Genomic DNA, 18,762 nt, shown 5'->3' on the forward strand with positions numbered 1-18,762 from the left:
CTGTGCCATCTGGCCTCTTGAGCTATATCATTTAAACCATTCCTTACCCATGGCTAAAATGCTACATTAAAGGTTCATTTCTTTTGCTCATGAAAGTTTTTCAAGCTTCATCTAAAAAACAAAACTGGAGGCCAGCAAGTGGTATGGTGGTTAAAGTGCTGGCCTCCCTCATGACTGACCATAGTTTGAGTCCCAGAACTGGCAACTTGAAAATCATGCTGGGTGCAAGTGCTTTCATGTCCCAAATCCCAAGAGGAGAATGGAGGAGAAAAAAATTGCAGTATGGCCATCCCCTAGGGGAGTGATTTCTTGCTTTCCCTCTCTCTGTCTCTCTACGTTTTTCAATGGAGAACACACATGCCCTAGAGAAAAAAAAAAACCTAAAACAAAACAGAACAAAGAATAAAAACAAAAATAAAAATAAACAGCTAGGGGGGATGCAACGGTTTTTGAGCTATAGAGAGGAGTCAATTCACATCGACTGAGAATGCAAACATGAAAAAATTGAAGACATTTTTCCAGTCCACTGGACTCCCACATGGTCAACCGTGGTTTGAATCCTGGACCTGACAACTTGAAACTCACACTGGGTGCGTGTGTATGTGTGCCCAAAATTCCAAGAGGAGAATGGAGGAGGGACTGCGGTGTGGCCAACCCCCTGGTGGGCTGATTTCTCACTTTCTGTCTCTCTGTCTCTCTGGCAAGTACATGCAGTCTATAGATAGTAAGTGCTGAAGCTGGATTTAAAACGAACTTTGTCTAACTCTATCACAATATGCTCAAAGACCATGATCAGATAATTCCTAGGAGTATAAGTTTATCAGATCAATTTGCAACACTGTCAGGTAATCTAAAGGAATGCAGTCCAATATGAATTTGGTCCAGGTTAGACGTGTGAAAGAGCCAAGAGATGGGCCAAAACAGATAACAACTAAGGGACGGGACAGTGCTCCCAGAGAATGCACAAGCTTGCCAGTATTCCTTTAGCACTGCTTCTGGCCTCTAGAGAAGTTCTCCTAGCAAACCCAGTGCCTAGGGTGCCCCAAATGACCACTGGGGTCCCAAAGACACAGGCCATGTCTTCCGTGCTCATGGGCTTGACTATGTTTCAGTGGTGTTTGTATTTTCCGGTCTCCAAAGCTTTTGCACTGAAGTTCTGCTTCTAGGATTTCTGGAACTGGGTGTCCTGTTGACAGCCTCCTCTCAGAGGTCACTCGCCACAGCAGGCATACCAACCTGTCCTCATTCCTCCAGGCAGAAAAGCCCTGAGCCATCTAGCACTCATGATTGCCCTTCACACCTCGGTCCAACCATTCAGTTAGTTCAGCCACTCTTTTTCTCAGTCGCTTTTAGTTTTTCATCAGCACTGAAAAAGTCTCAGCCATGATATCATTGATTCAGCTTCTTGCCTGTTCTCTCCTTCTTTCCGAATTCTGGGCACATTCCTACATGTTTCCAGAAGCCTACACAGAAGGCCCTCTGCTGTCTCTGTGGACGGCCACTCAGAGCACACAGGAGCAACCTGAATGTTCAGGGTGACCCTCCATCACTGTGAGACAGATCCTTGGGTGAATGTCCCAGCTGCTGTGTCCTCTGGTGGGACAAACCTGAAGTGTATTCTATAGCTTCTCAGAAGGTCCCAGCAAGAAGGAGCCCCCAGGAACAACTAGCTCACTAAGCATCCTTTACTGGGTCTTCTCCCTTTGCTGCTCCACTTTCTTCCCTCCCTCACCTCTGCTTCCTGGGATCATGTCCCACACAAACTATCCCTGTCCAAGTCCTTGTCTCTGGTTTTGCTTTCAGGGCAATGTAAAATCAGGTATTTCCTCTTCCTTTCTTAGATCTGACATCTCTGACATTCCAACTAAATGGAATGGCTTTGGGTTTTAAATACAGCACAGTCCTTTCACACCACTGAGACCTGTCTTCAGACTGCAATGGCTTCTATCTTGATCTGTGCATCTGAGTAACCACTCGTCCTTCAGAACTCACCTTAAGTATCACCTCTTCTGGAAAGACTCCCCACATTCTCCATTCTAACTGTGTGTGTGCAAGCACACAGCTATCTATGTATCTATATGTTTGTGTGTGTGTGATTTTTTTTTTTAACCTCATCTTTTACAACTTTGTTTTCCCAACTAGGCTGTAGGCTAGAAGATCTGGCCATTTTCTCCTTATCTCTGTATCCTCCACACTTCATCAAAAGGAATGTGTGTTCAATGAATGAATCAAAGACTGAATTCATTCCGGATATCTGTTGAGTAACATGAACTTCTGGTTATTTTATCACAAGAGGGTAATAAAGAAGGCCCAGCCCAGATAACACAGTATGTAATGTACTGAACTTTGGTGCTGGAAGCCACAAGGTTGACTGTGGTTTGGATCCCTGGGTCAACCCCAAAACACAGCATGTACATGTGCCCAAGATCCTGAGGAGCTGGAAGGCTGGGAAAAGGAGCATAGCCTGACAAGACCCTGTGGAGGGGCTTTCTCTTCCTTTCTCTCACAAGTGTGCCCACATGCTCTTTATCTCACACACACATACACACAAAAAGAATAGTAAAGAAGATTATTATCAAAATTTCCATCACTGTCCAGTACTTCAGTGTTTCCAAAGACATTTAGCATACCTTATGTGATTTGATCTTTTTTTTTTTTTAGAGAGATCTTTGCTATAAGGTGTGTGTGCTTGCTTAGAGAGACAAAGACAGACAGAAAGGAAGACATCACCCCCCAGAGGGACTGACCACACCACAGTTCCTTCTCCATACTCCTCTTGGGATTTTGGGCTCACACTCATAAGCACCCAGTGTGAATTTTAAGCTGCCAGGTCCAGGACTCAAACCAGCGAGGTTTGATTCCAGCGAGGTAACCATTATGTCATCTGCTGGTCCGTGTGATTTGATATTAACCCTGTAGAACAGACAAGAAAATTGCCTTATTGCTGAGAAAATTAGGGCTCAGAGAGAAAACCGACTTTCCTAGGGTCACACAGCACTAGAACCTAAAACTCTCAGCCCCTGGTTTAGTCCTCATCCTTCTAGAATCATGGTTCAGGCCTACTACCCCTTGCCTTGGAGTCGACCTCGTGCTCCATAGCCTCCTCCTTCCCACTGTCAGCCACCTTCTTCTCGCTGTCTTGACTCCACCCCCAAACCACTCATTCTAGACCTGCAAACCTGTTCAGCGTCTCAGATAATAGTTCCCTAAATGATCTGCAGTCCCCTCTGAGCTACATGCAATTCATAGTCCTAGATGGTCCTTACTTCCCCATTCCCCAAACTCTTCCATCTTTCCCAAGCAACTCTCCTCCTTCTGTGATGGTTCTGAAGAGGAGCGACTCCACAATCCCCTTTGCTCCCTTTTCTGACTCATCCCCTGTAGGTCTCTGCTGGAAGTCCTTCATCTTCGGAGTCCCCCACCTTGACTTCCCAAACTGTATTAGCATGACACTATTTCTCCATAGGCATTATCACCACATTAACAATTACTTGTTAGTATCTTCCAATAATGCTAACAAACATTCACATTTATTTCGTACTTCTTGTGCTAAGTGTCTTTACTCTCTTGTTTAATTCTCTTAATCCTATAGGGTGGAACTACACTTAGTTAATCAGATAGGGAATATGCTTCTTTTTCTAAAAGTTCATTTATGTGTTCCATGAGTGAGAGAGACAAAGGGGAAGAGAGACAACACCTGGGTCTTGATGACATGATCCATCCCCAGCTTCTGCCAACCCTGAGTCAAGGGCACATTGTGCCTGGAATACTCAGGGAGATCTCTGGACTTGAACTGGGAACTCTCCCCTTTGGGTGTGCCTTACCAAGTGTCGTATTTTGCCATGTTGCCACTGTCTGGCCCCTGAAATATGCTTCATACATACTAGTCTATTTTCAGCTTCTAACATACTGCCTGATGCAGGAACATCACGGGTGTTCAATTCCTATTTGTCAGAAGAAGTCTCTTTGGAACTCTATCATCAAAACTGCGGTTCTCAAGACATAGCTTCCCAACCAGTCCACAAAATTCCCCAGTCATATCGACTGTGATCAACACTGGGCAGCTAGCCCATGTCATATTTCCTGTTAACCCACTTGCTCAACAAATGTTTCTTGTGCTCCTTTGGGTACCAGACTTCTCTGGGTGCTGGAGTGACAATGGTAAGGTCAATGATGTACCTGTTCTCCAGGAGTTCACTTAGAATCTAGCAAGCACAGAACTAATTAAACAGGTAATTATTCTAAAAGATAATAGATATTACTGAAGTACTAATTGCTGTGGACTCCATTGTAAGGACTCTTAACCTATCTCAGGGTCAGAGAAGGCTCTATAGATGAAGGAATGTTTGAACTGGGACTCTGAAAAATGTGTAGAATGTTCGTGACTCACTTTTATTCCTCATGTGCTATATGCAGAGTACAATGCTTATTTTCTTATTTCTCTTTCTTACGTCTTTCTTGTGCGGTATAATGCAGCTCAGACTGTTGGTCCCCATAAGAGTTTCATCCACTGATCCTCTTTGTCCAACAACCAGACAGACGTATAGAAAAACTATTTTTCCTTACGACAATGATGGTGATAATAGAAATGAGGCACAAGGAGGTCTTCCCCTGCCACCCATCTACATATAAATAAAGATGATGTTGAGGACATAGATCTCCTTAGAGCCTCTGCAAGGACCAGGGGATGTGACAGTCCAAGAAGAGATTCAGATTATGTGATTCGTATTGTGAGGTTCATATTCTTCTACCCTCCTGTTCACCCTTCAGTCCAGATAAAACTGAGATAACATGAGCAAGGGCAGCTTGGGTCAACAGAACCCAGTGGCATCTACCAGAAAGTGCTGGGAGAGAAGTGATGGAGTTAGAGGGTGCAATTCATGTGGATGAGGCCGTCCTGGCCAATGGGCAGCCCAAGAAATGAGTGGATGTTTGTCCTCCATTGCTTTTGGGAATACACTTAGCCACAGTCTTCGGACCTACCCCAGACCTGGTCATGTTGATGTTAGCTTGGGGCGGGGTTTGTGCACCCAAGAGAGAGCATACCAATGTCCTAATCCTGGCTGGTTTACCTCTGTCTCTCAACACCCTTCATTGCCTTCCTGAGTCTCCACTCAGCAATCCCCATGTCCAAGTGGAAGCTGCAATAGCCCCAATGTTGAGCTTTGATGTCACATTTGTCCAGTTCAGAAGGGACAGACATTTGTACCACTGTCTTTGTATCTCCCAGTCCTTGTAATGGGCTTTTCTCTAGGACACATTCTCTTTAACCATCCTAACTGCTCGAAATGTGATAAGAGAAATACCTTTTCCAAGAGCCAGTTAAGAATGGGTTGCAGAATGAGAGAGATCAGTGTGTCCTCAGTGGCCTGCTGTGACAGTGACCAGCAGGAGACCTTGCCCGGAAGTGAGCAAAGTCAAGAAAGGGCACCCTGGGAAGGGGCATGTGGGGCCATTATGCCCTGCTGCTCCCCTGGAAGATGCCCCTAGCCTGCAAGTTTGGACTAATAATCCTTTGGAAAGAAGGATGTCAACACTATGATTATTAAAAATTGCTGTGCGTGCCTGCTGTCCTGCGTGACCTCTATCCCCTTGCTTTAGACAATCCAGTCACTCTTCTCCTCCTTAGTACATGTCCTGACAATCCCTGTAATAAGTTTCTTTGGGAAACTTCGTGTTTCAGATGCCCAAGTAATTCTTCCAGGGAGAGGGCTCTGAGGGTTGTACAAAAGAACAAACAAGGGGAGGGGGAGGCTAGCTGCTCCTCTGAGGTAATGTGGATCTTAAGTTGTTCTCTGATTTCCCTTTCATCCCATCTTTTTTTTTAAAAAAAATAATTATTTTATTTTGCTATTATTGTTGTTATTTTTTAATCTGATCAGAGAGAGACAAAGAAGCTGCCAGGTCCAGAACTTCAACCATGGTTGGCCATGTGGGACTCCAGCACCTTAACCACCACACCGCTTTCCACTCCCCCTTTCGTTTCATCTTAAAGCCTATCTCTTATTTTGCAGATTGGATGTTGCTAAGGAGCTCTGTGCTAGTTTTTCACTTCATTTTTATTCTCCCTCAGAATTACTCAACTCATGGGAAAGTTAATACAGCACCCAAGGCCGAGGTTAGGCTCCCAATAGCCTGGGATAAATCTGAGAACAAGGTCTAAGAGAGATAGCCTGTCTTCTCCTGTCCTGCTATGGCCTGTCGTTGGCCTGAAGAAGGTTTTCCTGCAAAGCAACAGCGGACAGCTGTGCCTGACCCCAGACCTGATCTCCAGCCCAATCCCAACAATAAAATATTCCAAGGCAGTTTATAGAGCCATGGGTCATGTTCAAGATGGGCTGAGCTTCCCACAGTGGCTAAGCTGTGTGTGGTCCCAGGACAGCGTTACAGATAAAGTACTGTTTCTACCCATATGGGCTCGGCCATGTGTTTGCTATTCAACTTTGGACCAAAGGGAAAACACACACACACACAAACTGCTCTCAGCCTCATATGAAGATGAGGGAACCTACTCTCTAAATTTTGGTTTTTAATGAGGCACATGATTTAGTTTGAATCTTAGCATTATTACTTTTTTTTTTTTTGCCATAGGGCAGGCGCCACCACCGCCTTAGCATTATTACTTATTATGTGTGTGCCTGAGGTTGAATTACTTATTTTCCATGAGGATTCATTTCCTTATTTGTACGAATGTAGATGATTTGTATAGAGATAGGGTAGTTGTAGGGAATACTACTATAGGATTTTTTTTTTTTTGAGAGATTTTCACTGTAGGGCGCGTGTGCTCGCCAGACAGACAGAGAGAGACATAGAGACAGAAAGCGAGAAATCACCCCCCAGGGGGGATGGTCACGCCACAATCCCTTCTCCTCCATTCTCCTCTCGGGATCTTGGGCACACACGCACACACGCCCGGCGTGAGTTTTAAGCCACCGGGTCCAGGACACAAACCGCGGTCGACTACGTGGGAGTCCAGCGACATAGCCATTATGCCAACTGCTGGTTCCCTATAGGATCTTAATACAAGGTTAGTCATTATTATCAGTCTCTAGATGGTTCTTCTCTCTTTTTTTCTCTTTCCAAAAAAAAACACTAACTCATATATTTCAGGATTCAACTTGACTACTTATATACATTTAGTGAATTAAAAGGGGGAGAAATTCCAACATCTTTCTCAAAGGTCAACAGCGAATTCACTGTAGTTTTTATTTTGTCTCATTTATATGACTCAGTGATTGGAACAGTCTCAAATAAATTTTTTTTAATTTTGCTGAATATATAAAATGCTAACAAGGATTTATAGAGAAATTGAGGTGAAGTTATTATAGATTAGTGAATCAAACAAAAACATGATCATACTTTTTCTTAAAAAAAAAAAAAAAAAAAAAAAAAAAAAAAAGCTTATTTAGGGACCAGCAGGTGGCATGGTGGTTAAGGTGCCTGATTCCCACATGGCTGACAACAGTTTGAATCCCAGATCCAGTACCTTGAAAATCATGTGTGCCTAAAAGCTCTAGAGGAAAATAAAGGTGAAAGGATTGCCAATCCCCTCTGCCCCTGGAGGGTGATTTCTCACTTTCTCTTTCTCTCCGTCTCTCTGTCTCTCTCTAGAGAACATGTGTGCCCTATGGCAAAAACCTAAGAAAAAGAAAAAAAGTTTGTGTATTTTTTTGTGTGTGTGTGAGAGAGAGAGAGAGAAAGAGAGCCACTCCCTAGCAGGGTCTTCATGCCTTGATCGATCCCCAGCCTCGGTCAGTCAGGATCACAAGCACACACGCATGCTTGGCATGCACAGGGAGACCTCAAGAGTTGAACCCAGAACCTTCCCTTATTCGGTATCATGGAGGGTTGCGTTACCACTGCACTACTGTGGCTCATCATGATCTTATTTTTTCTGCCTCTAAAGTTTGCCCGTGTCCATGGAATCTACATAAGCTTGAAAACTGGGTATATTACTTGGGCCCCCCCGCTCCACCCCATTCCATGTCTAACTGGTCAATACATCTGGTTAATTCTGCTTCCTAATTATCCCTTAAAATTGTCCTCTCTACTCTCAAACCCTTTGCTGCTTTCCTGATTAGACTGGGGCACTCTCACCTGCTGCCTCAACACCCCAGGGAAAATCCCTACCTTCGGGCATTGCACAGTTCATTCTGACCAAAATCATCCTTCAAAACCCAAGTCAGGGCCAGTCACTCCCTTGCATAAAACCATTCAGTGACTCCCTGTCTTCTCTACAGAATGACGTTTAAACTTCACTAATTATTAGGATTATCTGGGAGAAACTTTGAATAACTCAGATCTCTGACAGAGGCTCCTGGGATCTGTAGGTCTTAAATTTGCCAAGAGGCGCTGATGGTCAGCCAGAGCTGGGGATCACAGGTTTCTAGGCTAAAAGTCCAGCTCCTCTGAGTGTTCTAGCAGGCTTCCATGATCTCCATCCCCTGCCTTCATCTCCAATATCATTTCATACCTCTTTCCCCTCTGGAGTTTCATGCTCCAGCAATGCTGAAAGCTGACAGCTCTCTCTCTCTCTGTCTCTCTCTGTCTCTCTCTCACACACACACACATACATTATCCCATCCCTCTGCTTGGCACACTCTTCCCCTTTTCCTATAGTGCCCTTCTCTACTTCGTCCCTGATGGATTCCTAGTTATCCTTTCAGCGCCCCTCAGAAACCCGGGAGTTGAAGCGGAATTAATCCATTTGTATAAAGTTTAAAACAGGAGAAACGGACCTACCTACGCTTTAGTAGACGGAGTGATTGCTAGTAGGTGTGTGTGGGGGGGGTGGGTGGGCGGGTGTCAAGGGAAGACTGGTAACTGGGAGGGTCCCGGGTAGGACTTCTAGTGTGCTCGTTACATTTTTGATCTGGATGCTTGTTACATGGGTTTACTCCAGTTTGTAAAAATTCATCAAACTGCGGACCAGCAATTAGCGTAACGGCTATGTTGCTGGACTCCCACGTAGTTGACCGCGGTTCGAATCCCGGACCCAGTGGCTTAAACTCACGCCGGGTGCGTGTGCGTGCGTGCCCAAGATCCCAGGAGGAGAATGGAGAAGGGATTGCGGTGTGGCCATCCCCCCTGTGGGGGGTGGCGGTGGTGATTTCTCGCTTTCTGTCTCTCTGTCTCTCTCTGTCTGTCTAGCGAGCACACCCGCCCTATAGCAAAAACCTCTCAAAAAAAAAAAACAATCATCAAACTGGAGCCAGCAGGTGGCATGGTGGTTGAGGGGCTGGACTCCCACATGGTTGACCACAGTTCATGTCCTGGACCTGGCAGCTTGTTTTCTTACTTTCCCTCTCTCCCTGTCTGTCTCTGGTGAATGCACACCCTCTAAAGAAAGTTAAATAATAATAACAATAACAATAATAATAATAATACAATGAAATAAACGATTCCCCAAAAAAGAAAGAAAATTCTCCAAACTGAACAACACTGAGTAGTGTAGTTTTTTTCCTGCAGGAGCTGTCTCAGATGGCGCCAGGAAGCCTTTGTGGATTCCCTCCCTTGGAGTTAATCCTGCCCCTTTCCTGTTGCCGCTCTGCCTAGTTCAACCATCTCATTTGGTGTTTGGTATTTAACACGTTGAATTTCATTTCCCTTACTAAGTCTCCCCACCTAGACCATGAGCTCCTGAGGACAAGGTCCGAGAACCCCAGCTCCAGCCCACACCCCCCATCCAGCTCAGCAGACTGAGCGCAGTAAATGAATGGACGCATGAACAAGGGAAGGCGAACTTCCGTGCAACAGCGTGTTCCTGCTGCCTCTCTTCCTATGGAGAGAACAGAATCTCGTGCTATCAAGCTGCTTCTACCCCGCCAGGGCAGGACATCTCAGCGCTCCCTCTCCTTCCTCTGGTGCTGAGAAGGACTGTGTTCCCACAGCCGGGGGTCTGGTCTCCGCAGACCCTGCTGCGCTCTGCTGACCTCTGGTTCCCCCGAGCCAGTAGCAGCAACTCTGATCTCATCCTGTGTAAACACCACAGCCCAGAAGGGTTCCCGTGGGATCACGGAGCTGGCATTCGCTCACCGTCTTCTATTATTGCTTAGCTGGATAAAACATTTCACTGCCCCAGGCAAGTCATAACAACAACAATGTTGTTGTTTGTTTTTTTGTTTTTTGTTTTTTTTTCTTTAGTAAGTGCTTTTAGAACTAAGGGGGTTTCTGTAGCCACTTACCAACAAAAAGCAGACCCCTTGCCACCTGGGATGCCCCCTATCCTTCCTGCATCTTCTGTGCTTTACCCTGTCCTTGGGTCCCTCAGGAGACCCCACTCCATGCAGGTACCCAGGTTCTAAGGCTGTCTTCCTCTCTTCAGGAGAATGACTGCATAGACAAGGGGACTTCAGAAAGTTCATGGAAAATGGAATTTTAAGCACAAGTTTATTCTGGGACAAGAATGCTGAAATCTATGTAGTTCTTTCATAATTCACACTTACCATGAACTTTCTGAAGACCTCACGTAAGTCCCAAGTAACTGGTGCTGAGAGAAAGGGTCTGGATCTGGAGCCATAAAATCCAGTTTGGAGCCAGGAGGCTACATGGAGGTTGGTGCAGCTAGATCCCACATGGCTGACTCTGATTCAAGTCCCAGACCCAGAGGATTGAAAAATACATCGAGTGTGTATACGTGCATGCCTGGAATCTCGAGAGGAGAATAGAGGAGAGAAGGGATTGCAGCAGGGCCATCCCCACTGGCAGGTGGCCTACCTCTGTCACCGACTATCCTTGGGCAAGTCATTCCAACTCTCTTGTCCTCAGTTTCCTCTAATGTAAACTGAGACAGGAGCAGGATACACCCCACGGATCGCTATGAGCAATCACAGTGGATAAGATAGACTTACGTTACTACAAAGTTCCACACAAACGTGGGACATCTCCCAGGAGCATGGACGGATGGCCATGTGTTCAAGGAGCAGCTGTCTTTTATACCTTACATCAGGGAATTTTAAACACCACTGACCAAGCTGAGGGGAAGGTGAGTCAGGTGACTTGCTGGTAAGAGTGCCCCAGGAGAGAAGGAAATAGAGTGTGGCAGGTCGCACCTCCTCAGGGAGCTACATCTCCACATCGCGAGCATCCTCTCTCATTGCTTTTCAACAAGCCCATCCCTGAGTTTACAGGGCCCTTCACTGGGTAGGGAGCTGAACTGAGGTTCCGCTCAGTCAGTGGGCTTGACTGGTGCCTGCCACACAGCCTGCTGGCTCTTTTGAGGGCTGCTAAAATCCCCACAGACACCTGAACCACAGTGCTCAAGCAAGAACACAAACCTCTGTCAATCTCTCAGACCATGATCCGAAGAGTGGATGTGAGTTTTGAGAGGCCATGCATAGCTAAGGGCCTTCAGTTCTTCAAAGAGGAAAAAAAATGAAATAAAAATAGCCTAGTATCTAATTTAACAGTCTTAACACAGGCTGCTCCGAGCTTCCGTTTGAGTGAACCATGACAAGGTATGCATGCACAAGGCCTCTCAAGTGGCATCGTGGTGCAGTTGTCTAAGAATATCTGCGTGAGGGCTGAGGTCTATTCCTGTAAAGTTGACAAGTTTGTGCCTTCATCATTGTGAGATTTCTTTCTGATCGCCTATAAGTCTCACTCCCTAAAACCTAATCCTTCCAAGTGGGTAAAGAATAGAACTTCTAAAGATGAGTCCAACCTAAGCCTACCACACCAGGCAGAGAGGGATCTAAGGCTCTGCTCCATCCAAAAAAAAAAAAAAAAAAAAGTCATGTTGACTGTCTCTTATGGGACTAGCTGGGATCATCTTAATTCATAATGAGAACGGCCAGTCATTCAGGGACTGGGCTGTCCATGCACAAATACTCCCCAAATTTCAAAAACATTAAGCTAGAAGAAAATTAGATCTTACATTTCAACCATAGCAAGGCTCTAATCCCACCTACCAAATTATTCTCATTTCCACCTGCCAGTTTCATATTTCTATCGACCAGTTTCAGTGACTTCAGGGAACAGTCAAGGAACAAAGAAGGATCGTCTCTATATAAAATGGCCTCTGCTAAGGCACTTCCAGCTCAGAAAAGGGATTATCCTGCCAAGATCCTATTATAGTACATAGTCCATAAATGTTTATTGAGCAATTGAGTGATTCATTGACTCATTTATTCAACAAATGCATACTGGGCACTTACTCCCGTAAGGCTCAAAGACCAGAGACAATTAAGACATGGTCCCTGATCTCTAGAAACTTAAAATCTAGAGGATGAGCATAAAAAAGCTGACTACAATATCAGGAAGAATGAAGTGAGTGCTGTGGGTGAACTGCAAGTAAATGGCCATGGGAGCGCAGAGCGGGCAGCGGCTACCCAGCATCGGGGAAACACTGGAGACTGTGTTGGGAAATGAAGTGACTGGATGGGGATCTGGGGACCAGCTGGTTAATGGTGAGATGCAGGTCCCCAGACACGCTCTGCAAAATGGCCTCCTCGTGGCCCAGTTCACGGCTGCAACTGCCCTGCCCGCCATAGGCCCTCGCTGTAAGAGCTCTGTGATGGGCTTTGCCCTCAGCAGAGCTGGGCCCAAGGATCAGGTGCCAGCTCCTGTCCACATTCTCAGCTCTCCTCTCTCCATTGAATTCAGGTCAAGCATTGATTTTTCTGCATGGTCAACATGTCACATCACTTTGCAAAGCATGAATCTGTGGGGCTCAGCCAATAACCCCCAAGGGATCTGAAGCAGGGGGGCTCAGCCTTCAGGAAAACTGGTTCAGTTCTGAGCCTTGCCGTGACTAATCTTTTTCGCCTTTTATGAGATGGAGAACTTGTCAATGTGGGGGTTTCTTTTGCTCTGCCTAGGAACTAGAACAGAGAGAGGAGCAGGTAGGGCAAAAGATAAAGGAATGAGATACATGGTGTCATCAAGAATTTTGTCAAGAGACATAGCTGTGCCTGGCAGTGACGTTTTTCCTGTTGTACAAATCAAACACCTATGACTTTAACACTACCAAATCCCAGAGAGACCCTGTGATTTTTCATAATTAGAATATCTGGGATTTGTTTGTTTTAAGGTTCCCAAAATGTTCCTCTTATCTAATGGTAAAGTGGAGCTTTTGGAAGATGGGATCTGATCAGTACTGGGGTTGCTCTGGGGCAGGGGACCATGGCAGCGGCCTGGGACAGAGTGAACAGAGCAGCCACAAGGTCCCATCTCATGGCAGAGGAGGAGCTGGGCCTGCAGCGGGAGACTTAGAACTGAGTCCTGGCTCTCTACTATACAGAAAGCCTTAGCTATATCCCTTCGTCTCAGGGAATCTCAGTTTTCTCATCTTTACAATAGGAGTATTAACATCTATTCCGACAAAATGTCTGTAGACAGACACCCATAAATCGTTGTCCAGGAAACAGAAATCAGTGCAAGAATGCTGAAGGTTCGGTGGATTTGCAGGCCAGAGACCACAAATCTATAATGGGATCAGCACACATTACGAAACTCGCTTTTTTTCCTTAGTTCTTTATTTTTTAATCAAATATTCCTCATCTCTTGACTCCCTAAATGACCAATTGTAATATATTTGGTCGTCAAAAAAGTCATGATGTATTTTTCTGTTTTTCTGTGCAAACATGCATCATGACTTTTCTAATGACCCAATAATTTTAACTATTTCCTGGTGCCACATAAGCTCTGTGTTAATGTCTTCATAGGTCTCATCTCAGACAATCCTCACGCAGTCCTGTGATATAGCAATCTCACAGATAAAGAAAGAAAGAATCAGAAAGAAGAGAAATTTCCCAGTCTTATAGTCAGAAGCCAGGGCAGGATTTGAACCCAAAGTTCAGCTTTCCTCAGGGCTAGCGTTGGTTCTGAAGATAAGGACAAGCTGATGGCTAATTCTGAACTCGTGTGGCTTTCCTGTGCCCTATGGGACAGAATCCTGAAGTTCTCCTTTCCTTCCTTCCTCACCTGCTAGAGTGGGAGTGGAGAAAAATGCAAGCTTCAGGCTTATAGGGTCTAGTCTTTTCACTGATGTGGATGCCAGGCCCAGTGTTACCTTGGTCAAAGGTAAGAGCCGTAATGATTCCGGTAGCCGCATGTGTGGAACAGCTGCACCCATGCTTGGTATGTAACCCTCACCTCCTGCAACTAACCTGTTTGTCCTGCAGTAAAACTTCTCCCCATTTTCCAAATGGGTGAATGGATCAATAGAGATCGAAACTGCAGGCTCTGAGTTTTCACTCTAAAGTGACCCAGCTCCTCTCATTTTGGGGTCATTCTCTCAAGACTCAGAGCCCACCGAGTGGGTAAGTGCTGACTATGCAGCCCAGCAGTGCCAAGTGCCACTCACCAGGAAGTGAGCCTGTCCCCGCAACACACCCAGGGCAGCCTGCATCTGTCTCTGCCAAGGGTTGCGTGGAATCTGGATCCCTCCTCTCGGTGCAGTTATGGAGGTGTGAGAGAAGGACAGGAATGAAAGAGCAGGAAAGGTGATTGGTTTTCTTTCACTAAGGTTGGGGAGGAAGGAATCCTGCAGACCTGGAGGCCCCACAAAGTGCTTTCATGCCTGAGAAGCATCTTTTCCCACAGGAAGTCCTTTACTCACAGGAGACCTGCTCTGTGGCGGATTCCTGAGATTCCACTGGCTTTGTTGTGATGCCTCATCCTGCTGACCTCTCAGCCCAGAAGCCCCAAGGCTCACCACTCACCAAAGGAGCCCCGTCTCAGGCACCACCTCAAAGCCAGCTCTACGGGGATGCTTACGTGGGCTCAGTCCTCCAGGTGGGCAAACAGTTTAGGAAATACTGGGAAGAGGGAGGGATGCAGGGAGTAAGGGTGAGAGAGAAGAGGGTCAGAGAGGGAAGTGAGGAGACAGGGAGGTCAGGAGGTCAGGCAACAAAGACAGAAGTCATATGGAGTTGTCTAGTCTATCTGTCCAGACAGGTCCAGAGTCAAGGCCTCTCCCATGTTCTCTGGGGTCCAAGCTAGACCTCAGAATGAGCAGGCTCAGTTTTGAAGTGGAAACTAGAGGCAATTCCAGAAAAGAAAGACTTTAATCTGGTCAGATATGAAACTAGTAGGCTTGGATCAAAGCACTCGGTTCAGACAGAACAGGACAAGAGGCTCAAGGGAGGTTGAAAATGTGGGGCTTGGGGTATCCATACTCAGGAAGCTGGATGTGAGGAGTGGAGGCCAAGACAGAAATATTCCCATCCCTGTTGTACAAATAGAACATTCTACGACTTAATACTACAAAATCCCAGAGAGACCCTGTGATTTTTCATAATTATAATGTCTGGGATTTGTTTGCTTTTAAGGCTCCCAAAATGTCCCTTTGAGTCTAATGGCAAAGTAGAGCCTTCAGAAGATGGTGTCTGAGAACTCTTCCTGGGGAACTTGCGGCTGGGCAGTGTTGTGCCTCCCAGGTTTTCCGATAACCTCTCCTGCTCCAACCCACCTCTCTCCTTAGAATGCCCCCCTCCAGGGGCCAGCCCCAAAGCCGAGCCTTGAGTGGGCCCTAATTCCTTCCTCCCTTTCATCCTTTGAGCAGAAAGAGGATCCTCTGGGCCAGACCCCACCACGAACTGTCAGACCCTCGGAGCTGGCGTGTGAGTCAACCCTGAGTCCAAGCTGTAGCCTCCCCCGAGGAGACACCCAGAGCCCTGCTAATGCGGCCCCTCCACCAGCAACAGTGGAACCGATCGAGCTGTGTCCCTCACCATGCTTGAATGGATGCAAAATAAGTTCCTGAAGTGACAGGAACACAAACAAAAACCAACCTCAGAGCACCAGAAGCTAGTTATTTAAATCAAAACAAACAATTCTTGTTTACTGCCCTCAGAATGAGGCCTAGTCTTGAGGAAAATGGTGAGGGCTGTCAGGTTCATCCCCTCCCACTGACCTCAGCACAGAGACACACCCTTGGAAGCCCTCACCTTCTACCCCCAGGCTGGGGAGGCTCCAGAACCCACACACTGCTCTAACTGCCCCATGGCCTCCACCTCATGCAGTCCCCAGGACTAGACTTCCAAACCCAGAACAACTCCCATCACAATGAACCTGTGTCTTTAAACACCCAACTTTGTCTTGCAGAAGAACATTATCCAACTGAGCTCATAATGCATGCCATTCATTCTAACAAGCACTTTACAAATGTTATATACCAATCTGTGCAACAACCTGAAGCTCAGAGAGGTTAAATAAGAACCTAGAGTTCCACAGCAAAAAGTAACAGTGCAACATCTCAGAGCCTTTTCACACTAAACTTCTCCAAGTTTTAGCTTTTCTAAAGCCTGCACTAAGTTTAATGGGGCAGGGCTTTATTTAATTTTGTATGTGCAAGAGCTGGCCTGGCGCTCGGTAGATAATGGGTACAAAATCAAAGTTTGATGAAGACTGGAATAAATAAATGAACAGGAGAAAATGGGTGTGTTGGAATGAACTTTATGATCATAAATTATTCATCTTCTCAGATAACATCCTGCGTATCTGTATTTTAAAGACAATTCTGAAGCCACTGTCCCATGTTAGTTTGTGCCTTGTGTACTAGTTCTAGAAAAACCGAAACTTGCTCAGATGAAAATATCAGGAATTAAAGGAGCCTCATGACGATTTCTTGTGAGGAATAGTTGTTGGGACCACCAGCGAATAGGATAGTCTGTTCAGTATTGGAAAGCTGCGTAGCAGCACATGCAAGAGGAAGCGGGCTTTGTCTGTGTTGTTCCAGGTCATTAGACCAGGATCAGGAGCTGGATGGTGATCAGCAGCAAAATGTGATGTTCTACAAGGCTAATGATGTGGCAAGGTTCTGGGTTCACGACTGGAGACCTCCCTGACCTCTCTAGGCATGCATACACCCTTCATTCATGCCCCTGGGTCTGGAAGTGGACTGTCATATCAAGACTCTTTTAAAAGTACTGTCTTTCTGTCTCTCTCATGGGATAAATAAATAAGCAAACTTAAAAAAAAAAGAAGACAGAGGGGACCAGCAGGTGGCATGGTGGTTAAGGGCTGGACATTCCTACATGGCCCACCATGGTCTGAGCCCGGGACCAGACAGCTTGCTTTCTGACTTTCTCTCTGTCTCTCTCTGTCTCTTTCTGGTCAAATTAAAAAAGAAATAAATGAATAAATAAAATTAAATAAATAATTCTTTAAAAAAAAAAAAGAAGACAGAATCAAAAAGTGAAACTATGGTGAAGCTGATTATCAACATATCCTACTCCATGCAGTCATTCAACAAACACATTCTGAGCAACTCTTAAAATTGAGATAACAATTGAAAGCAGCTAAAGAAGAAATCTTATGTAAATTGTAATACATTTTTAAGAAAAAGATTACAAGACTTGTCCTGTAACCTTAGTGGTTAAGGTCGAGTATGCATGCATACCCAAAATCCCAACAAAACAGAGAGAGGGAGGAGACGCAATTGCTGCATGATCACACCTGATCGTGGGGATCCTTTCTTCCTCTGCCTCTCTCTGTTTCTCTGAGAGCCTTGAAAAAGGTCTTTATGAATTAGGGCTGACACCTAGGCTTTATCACCTTCATGGTCAATCTACTTCTTCCCTGTTCAGCCCCTCTGCCATCAGTAATCTTTTTTCTAAATTTTAGCATTTATGCTTCCATCAATAAATAAGCAAATACATGTAAATATTGATCTCCCCTCTTTTCTACATAAAAGGTAAATGCTATACATTTTTTTTTCTCAACTCGAGTCAAGATAACCTGGAGATAACTGCATAGCAGGACATAAAATTGTTCAAAATTCCTGCTAACGGCTGTAAAATACTCCATAAGGTGGATATATCAGGATTTGTTAAGTCCCTGTTGGTGCACATTTGATTTGTTTCCAATTGTTTACTCTCTAAAGAGTGATTCAGGGACCAGCAGATGGCGTAATGGTTATGCCACTGGACTTGCACATAGCCAACCATGGTTCAAGTCCTGAACCCAGTGGCTTAAACAACTCATGCCAGGCATGTGTGTGTGCATGGCCAAGATCCCGAGAGGAGAGTAGAGGAGAAAGGACTGTGATATGGCCATTCCCCCCGGGAGGTGTTTTCTTACTTTCTGTCTCACTTTCTGTCTCTCTATCTCTCCAGCAAGTGCACGCACCCTATAGCAAAAAAACTCTCAAAAAAAAAAAAAAAGAAAGAAAGAAAGAAAGAAAGAAAGAAAGAAAGAAAGAAAGAGTGATTCAGTAAGTGGCCTTGATCATCATCTTTTTAAATTCTTCCCAATATATCGTTGGAATTGATTACTAGATGTGGAATTGCTGGGTCCAAAGGTCAATACAAATGTAATTTTGCTAGGTATTGCCAAACTCCTGCCCTAGGGCTACGGTACAGGTCTGTCTCAACGCCAGCCACTCCTCCCATTGGCTCGGCTTTGTGCACTACCCAAAATGTGGCCCCACAACCACCCAGAGTGGCCAGTGTCTAGAGACAACTTTGAGACAAGGGGACATCACAGAAACACGTGATGGCAGGGAGGGAAAGGCCCAAAGTGGAGATACCCCGGGTAAAAGAATTTCTAAACTACCACTGCCCATGGCAGCCTGGAGTCAGTAGAATGCTATGGCATATTTCCAAAGGGAATATTAATAATGCAGAAGGTGAGCTGTAACAGGGGAACAGGGAAGGCAGGCAGCTGTGCCAGAAGTGTCACAGCATCCCCGGCCCCCAGAGTTGGGGAAAGGGCGCCCAGGGCTGGAAGAAAAGGGCCTCGAGTCCTTCATGAAGATCCTGTTCATCTCTGACAGCCGTTATGTTGATACTCAAAAATAAAGTTAGTAAATTGGACAGC

General features: G+C 45.5%; 1 long non-coding RNA gene across 2 annotated transcripts in view; it reads left to right on the forward strand.

Moving 5' to 3' along the window:
* LOC102484975 (uncharacterized) overlaps positions 1-14,731 on the forward strand; it is a 16,706-nt gene extending 1,975 nt beyond the window's left edge. For both annotated transcript variants that reach the window (XR_336428.1, XR_336427.1), the window contains one exon: positions 14,545-14,731. This is a non-coding gene — a long non-coding RNA (uncharacterized LOC102484975). The remainder of the gene's footprint in view (positions 1-14,544) is intronic.
* The last annotated feature ends 4,031 nt before the right edge of the window (positions 14,732-18,762 follow it).

Source organism: Tupaia chinensis, unplaced genomic scaffold, assembly GCF_000334495.1.
Source record: "Tupaia chinensis unplaced genomic scaffold, TupChi_1.0 Scaffold138517_1, whole genome shotgun sequence".
NCBI lineage: Eukaryota > Metazoa > Chordata > Mammalia > Scandentia > Tupaiidae > Tupaia > Tupaia belangeri.